The 14,715-nt window shown below is 46.0% G+C and overlaps 1 pseudogene across 1 annotated transcript; it reads left to right on the top strand.

Annotated features, from left to right (window-relative positions):
• Positions 1-8,566: 8,566 nt before the first annotated feature.
• LOC309532962 (amine oxidase [copper-containing] 3 pseudogene) lies at positions 8,567-10,235 on the top strand (annotated as a pseudogene). Its single transcript has one exon. The product of its transcript is annotated as an amine oxidase [copper-containing] 3 pseudogene (transcript).
• The last annotated feature ends 4,480 nt before the right edge of the window (positions 10,236-14,715 follow it).

Genomic DNA, 14,715 nt, shown 5'->3' on the forward strand with positions numbered 1-14,715 from the left:
ATTGGCAGGGTAGAAATAAACAACAACAACAATTATTATTATTATAAAAATGCCCTTTTCGGAAATTCCCCCTGGATGTCAGTTCTGCTTTTGAAATCCTAGTACAGTGGTACCTCGCAAGACGAACGCCTCGCAAGACGGAAAACCCGCTAGACGAAAGGGTTTTCCATTTTGAAGGCTCTTCGCAAGACGAATTTCCCTATGGGCTTGCTTCGCAAGACGACAGCCCATAGGGAAATATCCGGGACAGCGGGGAAGCGCAGTGCATCTTCCCCACTGTCCTCGGACCTCCTCCGAAGCCGGGCGGTGGGGCGGGAACGCCTGCCCCCGCCGCCGGGCTTCCGAGCGCTGCTCCAAAGCCGGGCGGGGGGGCGGGAACACCTTCTGAAGGCGGGCGGGGGGCGAAAGTCTTTGTCCCCCCTGCCTGCCTTCCCAGGGGCTTTTAAATCGCAAATCGCCCCGGACAGCGGAGAAGTCCTCTGCTGTCCCGGGGCGATTTTAAAATGCCGCCCGCCAGCATTTTAAGATCGCCCGGACAGCGGAGAAGTCCTCCGCTGTCCCGGGGTTTTTTAAAATGCTGGGGGTGGGAAGAAAAGCCCTTGCCCCCCCCAGCCTTCAGAAGAGGTCCGGGGACAGACTGTCCCCGGACCTGGTCTGAAGGCGGTTTCCCTAGGAACGCATTAATTGATTTTCAATGCATTCCTATGGGAAACCGTGCATCGCAAGATGAAAAACTCGCAAGACGAAGAGACTTGTGGAACGAATTAATTTCGTCTTGCGAGGCACCACTGTAATGTCTAGGGGAAATCCGGACATATGGCAGCCCTACATTAGGTTCAATGGTGGATGGGAGTGTCAAAGTCATTTTCCCCAGAACCTCACCTGCTTTCCACCCCTTCTTAATTTTCTTTTCTTTTCTTTTTGCCAGCCACATAAAGCTGAATGAACAAAAGTTAAATGCAAGTAAGTTGTGGGCTTACTGAATTATTATTTTAAAAAATCCTGAAAATTCATCTATACTTCAGTGCAGATTTCTCTTAATATACACATTTCTGCAGAGCAATTTTGCCTAGCATAACAGATTCTTGTATGTTATTTCCACTAATATATGTCTTTTTATGCACATTTTACCCTAGTATGTGCAATATTTTTGCTCATATTGCTTGGCTGGGGGATCTGTATTGCAAAACTCACGAGAAGTGCAAATTTCAAAGGGTTCCACCTGCCCTGTGGAACTCCCTGCTAGCAGAGCTTTGGCAGCAATCACCCCTGCTTACTTTCAGCCATCTGTTGAAAACTGTACTATTCAGACATTTCTTGGAAATCTATATTTCTCTTTCTTCCTAGCCAGCTTTCATGGGTGCTTTTCTAATGTTTTCCCTATGGTTTTGATGTCTTTATAGTTGTTGTTTTTAATCAAAGTTACTGTAATTTTCTATGTTGTGTACTGCCTTGCTGCATTTCTATGAAACTGTGATATATACATATTGAAATAAGATAAATAAAAATAAAATCCCAAAGTTGACCCAAGCAGATGAACATTCTATGCATCCCCTTACCCTGAATCCTGATGGGGACCAAAATCAGACCCCCTCCTCCCCTGCAGAACTTAAGGATAGAGTTGCCAGGTATCAGAGGAGCTGTTCCTACAGATATATGTGGGTCAAGCCCTCTATACAGCTTAGTAACCCAACACCTTGAATCAAGTCCAGTGCAGGCCTTTCAGGATAGGTGTTACATGATCCCATCTTGCTGCCCTAGTTAGCAATCTGGCAGCCAGAGTCTTCACTAGGGGTGGCTTTCAGATTGTTTTCAAGTGCAGCCCCATGTAAAAGCACATTGCAACAATCCAAACATGGGATCCCGAAGGCCTGGGTAACTGATAGCAGGCTATTCTGATCCAGGAATGGCCACAACTTGCAAACCACCTGGCGCTGTAAATAGACACCCTTTGCCACTGATGTCACACACAATATCTCCAATAACAGCTGTGGCTCAAGGAGTACACCAGCTGAGACCCTGCCTGCCTGTGCACTGTCTCGCCAGAGTGGTGCCTGCTCTGGTTATCTCCCTCTTGGACTACTGCAATGTGCTCTACGTGGGACTACGTGGAAACTACAACTAATCCAGAATGCGGCAGCTAGACTGGTGACTGGGAGTGGCTGCTGAGACCATATAACACCAGTCCTGAAAGATCTGCATTGGCTCCCAGTACATTTCGGAGCACAATTTCTATATGAAAATCCTTTCATTAGCTTGGGTGTGGGGACAAATAATAAAAGATTCTAGTCCTAAAACCATGTCTTTGATTGGTAATATGTATTTTTAAGTCCATTTGAGTCCTATAGGATAGGATCTTTCTTGTTCTCCTCCTGAGTATTTATTGTGATGGCAGACGACCCAATACAATACTGACCACACTTACCTGGGAGTAAAGGTAAAGGTAAAGGACCTCTGGGAGTAAGCCCCATTGAACTCAACAAGACCTACTTATGAGTAGGCATGGTTAGGGTTGTGTTGTTAGGCCAAGACTTGAAAAGATACAAACCTCTAAGCATGAAATTTCAAAGCAGATGTGTTAAGTGCTATAGAAAATGTCAACAATGGTCGGGTTTATAAATCATTAAATAATGAAATGCATTAATACTTCAGAGCAATTATATATATATATGTAAAAGTTGCATCTGACATCACATGCACATTACCTCTCAGTTGTATTTTACATTCTGTATTCAGTATTAATCCCTCTGCCAGCTTTATCACATGCATCACTAATTCAATTAGTATTCATCTGGAAGGAAACATCCTTTGGCATTTGTAGCATTTGAACTTCGAGGGCTACGGGTTTAAAAATAGCTAAGAAGGGGAAAAGCCATTCTGAACAACCTGGGGAATGCCTAATAATATTGCTAATTGAATTATTATTATTTATTGAGTTTATATATCACCCTATACCTGGAGGTCGCAGGGCGGTTCACAGAAATGACCACAACGTACATAATCAGAATAAAAACCACAAACGAATACCCCCCCCTGAAAAAGCCGCATTTTAAAAGGGTATAGGATGTCAATAAAATCAACCAAAGGCCTGGTTAAAAAGGAACATTTTTGCCTGGCGCCTAAAGGTGTATAATGAAGGTGCCAGGCGAACTTCCCTGGGGAGAGCATTCCACAGACGGGGAGCCACTGCAGAGAAGGCCTGTTCTCATGTTGCCGCCTTCTGCACCTCTTGAGGAGGAGGCACACGAAGGAGGACCTCAGAAGATGATCTCAAGGTCTGGGTAGGTTCATATGGAAAGAGGTGGTCCTTGAGGTATTGAGGTCCTGAGCTGTTTAAGGCTTTATAAGTAAAATTCACTCTAGCACTGATCCAGAGATGGTTACAGTTGTTACGGCTAAAATCTGGGTGCGGGGTTACTCTGCCACCCAGCTCATCGGACTAAGTCCGTGGGTCCCTGCGGAAGAAAATGAGCTCAGCCGGACACAGGAGCAAACTGCAGAAGATCCAAGTTTATTGCGCAACAGGTTCAAGGCGAGATTGAACAGCGAGAAAGGGGTGACATGAACTTTTGAAACTCCCTCCATGTCCCAGAACACAGTGCAAAATACATCCCAGTTACATCATGAATACATTAAGGAGAGGTTGGGTTACACAGATTAACATATGGAGGAGGGAGGGGGGAATATGCAGAGGGCTGGAGATATGGAGGAGGGAGGGGGGAATATGCAGAGCTGGAGATATGCGCAGATAAGCACATCCTGAGAAGACAATGGTCCATGTACACGTAGTCTGTCACCTGGCATTGCCCGGAGGAAAGGTTTGGCAGAGTGATTTTGACTGGATTACTTGAGAGATTATGGAGGACAGGGGAGGGGTGATGGAGTCCTAGAGAAATTGAGCAAATATATTGTAGTGAAGAAGACATGCCCCCCCCCTTCCGTAACACAGTGGTACCTCAGTTTTTGAACACAATCTGATCCAGAAGACTGCTTGAGTTCTAAAACGTTCGAAAACCGAGGTGCAAAGGGCGGTCTGCAAATTCAATAGAGAAAATTGGGGAAAAAAACTCGACAGAAGCTGTTCAACTTCTGAGGCACGTTCAAAAATGGAAGCGTTTGAAAACCAAGGTACCACTGCATCACATATACAAATTTGTTCTGCATGTGTGGTTGAGAGATCAGAGGTGGGTAGCCCTACACCTCTTGCTGCCAAAGTGAATAGCCATACACTGCCAAGATCATTCACTGACAACCCACCTGAATTGCTCCAACATCTACATGAGAACAAGGCAGAAGGGATTGGCTGCTGTCCTGTAAACTGTGGAATACTCAGTGGAATACAGCATCTTGCGCAAAAGAAACGAAAGACAGTGCCAGCCTCTCTATCAGTCATGGCGGCCATATGCCTTCCTGTATAGTGCAAACCCTCTTTTCGAAGGGCTTCTTTATCAGAAGGGCTGTCCAGTTCAAATTTGGTTTAAAGATAAGGAAACCCAAGAAGGGAGAGCCGCAGGGACCTTGAAGTTGCCTGCTCAGTCCTTCCCACCATGCTCAGATGTATTGCATTACTATTTATATCATAGCCATTGTTTCTAAATGTGCATCAACACCTTTTTGCTGACACATTCTCCTCCTCTTCTCTATGGTCTTAGCTCCTGTGTTTCACGGGCTCCAGGCTAGGAGAGAACCTTGCCTGAAACCATGGAGAGCAGCTGCCGGTCCATGTAGATAATATGGATCTAAATGGACCAATGGAATGATTCAGTATAAAATCAGCTTCCTGTAATGTGCCTTTTTTTTAATGCCCAGTCCCCATCATTTCAGCTGTCTAGTTCAACATACTGATTGAAAAAGAAAAATCTAAGCAGCAAAGCACTGACATTTTCCCCAACTTACCATTTGCGGTGAATATGAGGTCCTTGATTGCCATCTGCTGGTAGCAATTTCAAAATTATATTTCAATCTGAATATACTGTAAAGGCGTGGGTGGAGAAATAAGTCACACTTTGCAGTCTTTTTTCTCCGATACACTTTCCCCCGGAAGTTGCAAGTCTTGTTTACTGCAGCCACTTCGCCCAATAAGTCATGTGTTTCATTTCTTATTAAGTACTACCAGCCTTGATGCTTTTAGTAAAACTCCTGTCTCAGCTAATAGTGATAGCTAACCTTCCTTTGAAAGAATGATACTTGGTTCCTGTGATCAGAAGGATCCACCCAGGATAGGTGACATGCAATAGCAGTTTAAAAATACAGCACCAATCATTTCTGTGTTTACAGACGGCATTACTAAAACCTAATGAACAATTCAAATGCAGATGCTATATAGATATGTATCACTATTCATATAAATGTCTGGCAAGCCCTGATGCCCTGAGGGGCTTACACTCTAAAACAGGGGTGAGCAACTGAATCAGGTCAGTAGACTGGATCCTTAATTCCCACCCTGTGTCAACTTTGACAGTTGAAAAATAAGTCATGTCAGACTAACCTGATCTCGTTTTTTGACAGAATTACAAGCCTGGTAGATGAAGGGAACGCAGTGGATGTAGCCTACCTTGATTTCAGCAAGGCATTTGACAAGGTGCCCCATGATATTCTTGTAAAGAAGCTGGTAAAATGCGGTCTTGACTATGCTACCACTCAGATGATACCAAACTGGGAGGGGTGGCTAACACCCCAGAGGACAGGGTCACACTTCAAAACGACCTTGACAGATTAGAGAACTGGGCAAAAATAAACAAGATGAATTTTAACAGGGAGAAATGTAAAGTATTGCACTTGGGCAAAAAAAATGAGAGGCACAAATACAAGATGGGTGACACCTGGCTTGAGAGCAGTACATGTGAAAAGGATCTAGGAGTCTTGGTTGACCACAAACTTGACATGAGCCAACAGTGTGACGCGGCAGCTAAAAAAGCCAATGCAATTCTGGGCTGCATCAATAGGAGTATAGCATCTAGATCAAGGGAAGTAATAGTGCCACTGTATTCTGCTCTGGTCAGACCACACCTGGAGTACTGTGTCCAGTTCTGGGCACCACAATTCAAGAAGGACACTGACAAACTGGAACGTGTCCAGAGGAGGGCAACCAAAATGGTCAAAGGCCTGGAAACGATGCCTTATGAGGAACGGCTAAGGGAGCTGGGCATGTTTAGCCTGGAGAAGAGGAGGTTAAGGGGTGATATGATAGCCATGTTCAAATATATAAAAGGATGTCACATAGAGGAGGGAGAAAGGTTGTTTTCTGCTGCTCCGGAGAAGCGGACACGGAGCAATGGATCCAAACTACAAGAAAGAAGATTCCACCTAAACATTAGGAAGAACTTCCTGACAGTAAGAGCTGTTCGACAGTGGAATTTGCTGCCAAGGAGTGTGGTGGAGTCTCCTACTTTGGAGGTCTTTAAGCAGAGGCTTGACAACCATATGTCAGGAGTGCTCTGATGGTGTTTCCTGCTTGGCAGGGGGTTGGACTCGATGGCCCTTGTGGTCTCTTCCAACTCTATGATTCTATGATTCTATGATTCTAGGTGGGGAGGGCTGATAGGCAGTTACAACCAGTGGCGTAGCGTGGGTTGTCAGCACTCGGGGCAAGGCAAGTAATTTGCACCCCCTAACCCGTGGATTTGCGCCCCCAAACCCTAACCCCCAGATGTTGCGCCCGGTGCGGCCGGCCCCCCCTGCCCCCCATGCTACGCCACTGGTTACAACAGGCCCCTTTGAAGTCTGTTTGCAGGTGGTTTGGGTTCACATCACACTTGCAGTTCAACATTTTCTCTCTGCAGACAGAGATAAGGTAAAGGTAGGGTAAAGGATCCCTGGACGGTTAAGTCCAGTCAAAGACAACTATGGGGTTGCGGCGCTCATCTCGCTTTCAGGCCGAGGGAGCCAGCGTTTGTCCACAGACATTTTTCCAGGTCATGTGGCCAGCATGGTTAAACCACTACTGGTGCACAGAGGACCATGACGAGTGCCAGAGTGCACGGAAACACCATTTACTTTCCCGCCACAGTGGTACCTATTTATCTACTTGTACTGGCGTGCTTTCAAACTGCTAGGTTTGCAGAATCTGGGACAGAGCAATGGGAGCTCACCTCGTTGCGGGAATTCGAACTGCTGACCTTCCAATCAGCAAGCCCAAGAAGCTCAGTGGTTTAGACCACAGCACTACCCACGTCCCTATAGACAGAGATAAAAAGATGTACCTTTAACCCTAATGGATTGCTGCTGTGGGTCGCTCTGCTAAGAAGGAATCACTCAAAATATGGCACAATGTCATGACAATGGATCTTGTGGCTGCCTCATAAATTGCTCCAGGATTTCAAAATGGCTCCACTGGGTGGGATGATGGTACTGTGAAAAGAAAATGCAATGGATAAAGGAGGAATAAATGAAAACTTTTCTGAGAGTGCAATTCTAAGAGGGTGAAGGGCTGTGTACTAGATTTATCTACCAAGTCCTTCAGGCTTGCAACAACTAAGGTAGGATGTATGGGGGTCGTATCCTCACCATATTTAAAGCACTCTTATACTACTCTGGCAGCCATGGAGAATCCTGGGAACTGGACTGTATTGAGGATGCTGACCTCACAAAGCTACAATTCCCAGAACCCTTAACAAACTAATCTTCCCAGGATTACCCACGACAGTTAAAGTGGTTTATAATAGTGGTTTAAATGTATGGTGTGGATGCCACCTCTCTCTCTTTCTCACTTTGTGGACTTTTTTTTATTTTTCAGCTCCTCCTGAATAGTCGCATAATCTCAACAACCAAAATTTTTTTTGAGTTACTTTTAAGGAAAATCGCCAAAAAATCAATATGTCTGGATTTTTTTGACATTGGGAATTCTGCCTGGACGTAGTTTCCGATGGACAAATCCAAGATATATCTGGGAAGACCTGGACATATGGCAGCCCTAGAGAATGCCCAGTTGTGGGATATTGAACCCAGTAGCTCCAAGGCCATACCTTCTTGCCCCACTACTCACACCCACAGAATTTCTAGTTTTCAACCCTAGCACTGGCTATCACTGGTGGTAGTTTTACACCCATAGAACTATTCAAGAACCTAGCAGAGGTGTCTGTGGTAGATGTCCTCCTTCACTGGCAAAGCTCTTTATCTGTGGAGAGCCATCTTCACTCCTCCTTAATGACTTACAGTCACTGTCACCGGTTCTGGGATTTTGGATTGCAGTGTTTATTTACTTGCAGGTTTTACTGGGTCTTCCACTACATGCTATTTTCAAAGAGGTTTCCCACATCTTCCTCTGTGAAACTTTTTTTTCCTGCCTCTGCAGGGAGATGATTGGGTAAGAGCGGCTTATGTTTTAACTCTTTCTGCTGTGACTAATTAAATCAGGAGAAAAGTGTTCAGACTTGATGAATACGATTATTAAGGTATTAAGGTCTTGCTTTCTACTACACAAGACCTTTGAGATCCATGGTATGGGTGGTGCTTGCTTAGAGAAAGAGCAGTATTCAGTTCTGAAACTCCCTTACATAACAAGTTCCTTCCCTGAGTTCCTTTAAACTTTGGTTTTGCCCTCATGCGGAATTCTGCTATTTCAGTTTGCTGTCTCAATCTACATTCTACAGTCTGCTTTGTGAAATCCCAGGAACCTGTTTACAGCGTTGCTGAACATGAACATGAAATTGGCTTATCTTCTCCTAGCTCTGTGCACAGCCATCATATTCATCTTGGTCTGGGCTTTCCAAAACAGAGGAGGGAAGCCCATGCTTTGTGACAGCCATCTTCAGGAGATGCGAAGGGAGGAAAGAAGCCATGGAATCTACAGCCAGGTATTTGCTGATTTGACTCCGGAAGAGATCATGGAAGTGAAGATCTACCTGCAGTACAACCTGGGGGTGCCATTGGTAGAACCTCCTCAAGCCAAGCCATCGGACAACTGCATTTTTTCCATCACCCTTCAGCTTCCTCCCAAAGCCGAAGTGCTGCAATTCTTGGACCACCAAGGGAGCAGACCTGCACGGCAAGCTCTGGCTGTACTCCATTTTGGAAACCAGCAGGACCCAAATGTCACAGAGTTTGTGGTTGGTCCTCTTCCAAATCCAATGTACCACCAAGATGTCACAGTGCAGAAGTATGGAGGGAAGTTGCCTTACTCCAGAAGGTTTTTTTTGGAGAATGAACTGAGAGAGATCCATACTTTCTTGAAGAATAGGGAATATCCCAAGGCTCCAAACTTTATGCAGAAAGTGCTTTATTACAATGGAAGCAATTTCGGATACTCCTATGGAATACCACCTGGACTAAAATCAGGAGATCGGAAAATCTGGGTTGCTCATTTCCAGAATGTACCTGGTAGTTATCTGCATCCAGTAGGATTTGAAGTCCATGTGGATATTCGCAGCCTAGATGTTTCTCACTGGAAGGTGCTAAAAGTCTTCTATAATGGACAGTACTTTGAGGACATGGAAGATATTGAGAGACAGTTCATTACGGGACATGTTAAAGTAGCCAAGGTCAAAAAGGCTCCTTCTGATGGAGGATATTCCTCATTGAAGCAGAGGGTTCCACACCAGAGACTAGGCCCCTTGCACTATGAACCTCGTGGCCCCCGCTACCGCATCTGGAATAACCAAGTTTTCTTCATGTCCTGGAGTTTTGCCTTTGGCATAGATGCTAACAGGGGGCCACAGCTCTTTGACGTAAGGTTTAAGGGTGAGAGGATAGTCTATGAGTTAAGCTTGCAAGATGCATCTGCCATCTATGGCTCCAACAATCCAGCACCCATGCAAACCAGATACATGGATGTTAGCTTTGGCATTGGTGCACGTGTCTCTACACTCACCCAAGGTGTGGATTGTCCTTACCTGGCTACCTATTTGGACAGGAACTTTTTTCTTGATTCCTCATTGCCTGTCACTCGCAAAGGCTCTATCTGCATCTTTGAGCAGAATGCTGAGGTCCCTGTGCGACGCCATTATGACAACTCAGAAGGTGTATTTTATGGAGGGTTGGTTGATTCCGTTCTGGTCTTTAGGTCCGTAACTGCAGTAAATAATTATGATTACATTTGGGATTTTATTTTTCACCAAAATGGAGCTATCGGTGTCAGGGTCCATGCAAGTGGGTACATTCAATCTGCTTTTTACTTCGGCGATGCCTTGGAATTTGGTAACAGGGTACAAGAGTGGACCCAGGGAGCGATTCACGCTCATAACATTAATTTCAAGGTGGACATGGACATTGGTGGTAAGTGGATGTCTCGTCTGTGAATTTTCTGTGCTCGCTTGCTAAGAGCTTATCGCTGCTTTTTACACAGGTTCTGGTGTTATTTTGCACCCCTGTTTCTGCCCAGGGACCCCTGTTTCTGTGATCATTTCATTAGATTTCATGGAGCCTTTTGTTAACTTCACCTTTAAGTATTTGACAAAAGGCTGCCTTTTATTTTAGCTTTATGAGAGCTAGAAGTGGCATGATTCTGTATCTGTAGCTCTTACATGTTCTCCTTGTTACAGTTTTCATGAATGGTTTCTTCATTTCCATGCCTCTCTGTCTATGAAAAGCACCAGAAAACACACATAAACAATCACTCAAGGCTCAGTGATGGACAGTTTGTAAAAAATGTGAGATGTTCCTCCTCTCCAACACCTGAAAGTCACTACCACAGACATAGAGTTTGGGCTGTCCTGTGGCTAAGACCAGCTTGCACCCTAATGTTGCAGAAACCTGCCAGCTTTCGCTGTGCAACCCCACATCCCACAAATGTTCCTGACGTTTCTCTTGGCATCCATACTGGAACTCATCATTAATATTTTTCCAGGTAACCAAGTAGCATAAGGGAGCTGAACGTATAGATTATGTATGTATACTAGGGACAATATAGCTGATTGTCTTTTGTGCATGTAAACTCATTGGGCTCCTCTTTGGGCTGCTCCAGATGACCTGTTTATTGAACACTCATCCTAATTTACCTGCATAAAGCTTAGCTGGAGGTTAGATTATAGCTGGTCTTCATTGAGCATTATTTTCATTTGTTTGCTGGGCAGATATACAGCAACAAAAGTCCATCCTGACTTAACAACAACAACAACAATTTATTATTTACATCCCACCCATCTGGCTGGGTTTCCCCACCCACTCTGGGCGGCTTCCAACAGGATATTAAAAACACAGTAAAAGATAAAACATTAAAAACTTCCCTAAACAGGGCTGCCTTCAGATGTCTTCTAAAAGTCAAATAGTTGTTTATTTCTTTGACGTCTGGTGGGAGGGCATTCCACAGGTGGGCACTACTACCGAGAAGGCCCTCTGCCTGGTTCCTTGTAACTTCACTTCTCGCAGCGAGGGAAGCGCCAGAAGAGAAGCACTGGTCCTCAGTGTCCCGGCTGAATGATGGGGGTGGAGACGCTCCTTCAGGTATACTGGGCCGAGGCCATTTAGGGCTTCCAAGTTCAGCACCAACACTTCGAATTGTGCCCGGAAACATACTGGGAGCCAATGTAGGTCTTTCAGGACCTGTGTTATGTGGTCTCAGTGGCCACTCCCAGTCACCAGTCTTAGCTGCAGCATTTTGGATTAATTGCAGTTTCCGGGTCACCTTCAAAGGTAGCCCCATGTAGAGCACATTGCAGCAGTGGCGAAGCTGCATGCTCCACTACTGGGGGTGGAGAGCAGGCAGGGGCATTGCTGGCACCCCCAGGGGGGCGTGACACACATACCAGGGTGTGGTATGCCGCTGGCAGGTGCGTGGTGTGCTGCTCGCAGGGGCATGGTGCATGTTCTGGGGGGGTGTGACGGCCTGCCTGTGGGGGCGGGGCACCCGGTGTGCATGGGGGGCCCACGGAGCATGTCTGGGGGGCGCTGCAATGGCTCCCTACCGGAATAGTGGTGCTGGGGTGGTCTGCTCCCTCCACACTCCCATTCCTCTACTGGTGCATTGCAGCAGTCTAAGTGGGAGATAACCAGAGCATGCACCACTCTGGCAAGACAGTCTGCGGGCAGGTAGGGTCTCAGCCTGCGTACCAGATGGAGCTGATAAACAGCTGCCCTGGACACAGAATTGACCTGCACCTCCATGGACATCTGTGAGTACAAAATGACTCCCAGGCTACGCACCTGGTCCTTCAGGGGCACAGTTACCCTATTCAGGATCAGGGAGTCCTCCGCACCAGCCCGCCCCCTGTTCCCCAAGAACAGTACTTCTGTCTTGTCAGGATTCAACCCTACCTGTGGGTTCCTTGTGCAACTTCCCATTACCCATTCATTCATCCCACACAATCCAATGCATTTCCTAACCACAAAATCTCATCTAAAAAAAATTAAAAATCGAGTGGGTTTGTTGCACCAGCTACCTTTGATACACTTTAATTGCACAAACCTGAAGTTCCAGTATGTGCTTGAATCTTTCATACTGGCAGTCTGGAGGCACCCTTTGAGGAACACTGAATCAAGGCATCATACGTTAAAATTAAATCCATGTTTGTTGCATCTTTAGCAGGTTTCAGGGGCAAGCAAACCTGATTTTTAGGCGGTACTGCAGCACTCCCAATGCTGTTTTGTTCCCATGAAAATCACCCCTGCTCAGAAATTCACTGGGGGGTGGGGTGGGGAAGATCCTATTGGTGCCAAGGATTTCCATCCCACATGGGTAATTTCATGCAGGATAGGATGTCAGCTTAGCAGAATTAAACTTACTGGTAGCTTACCTGTGGGCTGCAGTCCTAATACTAACTGGGCCCTCCCACTTGGTATTAGTTCATTTTTTTTTAAAAAAAAACCCACAAACCTGTACATAATGCTGTGTATTATGAATTTTGTGCCATGTGTAGTTAGGCTGTAAGTGGCAATGGCTAAGAAAGAGAAAAATCCACCTTTGCAGTTCTCCTTGGTTGTCAGGTCAGCGTGGTGTAGTGGTTAAGAGCGGTGGACTCGTAATCTGGTGAACCAGGTTTGCTTCCCCACTCCTCCACATGCAGCCGCTGGGCTAGTCACACTTCTCTGAAGTCTCTCAGCCTCACTCACCTCAAAGAGTGTTTGTTGTGGGGGAGGAAGGGAAAGGAGAGTGTTAGCTGCTTTGAGACTCCTTTGGGTAGTGATAAAGCGGGATATCAAATCCAAACTCCTCCTCCTCTTCTCCTCCTTCTCCTTTAGCACCCTTTCTCTAGCATCCAAAGTTTCCCATCTCACCCTCTCTGCTGCAGTGCCAGACACCCCCTCCAAAAAGCTTCTGCTGGAGGAGTGGGAACCCACAATTCCTTTTACTTGTGTAGCGAACAGTTACCTTTGCATTAGTTAATCAATTTATTAAGTGATTCAGTCAAGGCCAGTGTTGTGCAGGTTTACTCACAAATGCAGATTTCTTGCTGACTTGCATTATGGGTCACCTGATGCATGCCTGCCATCTCCTGCCACACGCTTTACGATCTCCCAATCTTATGTTCCCCGTCATGCAAAGCTGTTTTTACATGACTTTCCAGAGGCTGTGAATGTACCAAGGGCACAGTTCAAAGATAGCTATCGAATACAATGAAATGTGAGCATGAAAGCGCTGTCTCCATTGAAACGAGAACTAAGGATGATCTGATCGCCATAGGAATAACTGAATGTAAGCAGCTTTTCTGTGAATTGCCCTCTAAGCTGTGCTATAGTGCTTGTCACTTAAAGCATCTGCAAATTCTCTCATGTACTGAAAAGCATGGGAATTGTAATGTTGCATATGCACCATACATTTAAAGCATACCGGTGCTGGGAATTGAAGTAGTGGTGGGTAAACTACAGTTCCCAGGATTCTTTGGGAGATACGTGCTTTAAATGTACAGTGTGTATGCAGCCTAAGTTAAGCCAACTTATACTTAGCTCTTTTTGTCTCAGTCTTCCTCTGCCCCCTGGAGGTAATGCTACACTAAGAGTCAGAAGGAGGAAGTCAGTGTCATGCTATTTTGAATATTCAGTCAGTGCAAGCTTTTCAGGTTGCCAGACAGAACAACCCCTCTTCTCCTTCCCCATTGTGCTGCTCTGGGGGGTCCCCCGTTGTCACTTTTGCAGGATGGTGGTAGGAGATGGGAGAGGAAAGCTCTATTGTGCAAATGCAAGTCCTTACATATGGCTTCCACTGACCAAGGCTGGCCCTATGATGTGACAGAGTGAGACAGCTGCTTCAGGCAATAGATGCTGAGAGGCAGGGAAAGAGTTGTGAGTGACATTTGGTCTGCCCTATACCCTCTATAAGGGATGCGGGTGGCTCTGTGGGTTAAACCAAATAGCCTAGGACTTGCCGATCAGAAGGTCGGTGGTTTGAATCACCGCAACGGGGTGAGCTCCCGTTGCTCAGTCCCTGCTCCTGCCAACCTAGCAGTTCAAAAGCATGTCAAGTGTAAGTAAATAAATAGGTACCACTCCGGCGGGAAAGTAAACGGTGTTTCCGTGCGCTGCTCTGGTTCACCAGAAGTGGCTTAGTCATGCCGGTCACATGACCCGGAAGCTGTACGTCGGCTCCCTCGGCCAATAAAGCGAGATGAGCGCCACAGCCCCAGAGTCAATCACGACTGTACCTAATGGCCAGGGGTCCCTTTACCTATACCCCCTATCCATTCTTAAGGAAATCAGCCCTGAGTGCTCACTGGAAGGACAGATCCTGAAGCTGAGGCTCCAATACTTTGGCCACCTCATGAGAAGGGAAGACTCCCTGGAAAAGACCCTGATGCTGGAAAAGATGGAGGGCACAAGGAGAAGGGGACGACAGAGGACGAGATG

This window comes from Podarcis vaucheri (genome assembly GCF_965113315.1).
Source record: "Podarcis vaucheri genome assembly, chromosome: 5".
NCBI lineage: Eukaryota > Metazoa > Chordata > Lepidosauria > Squamata > Lacertidae > Podarcis > Podarcis vaucheri.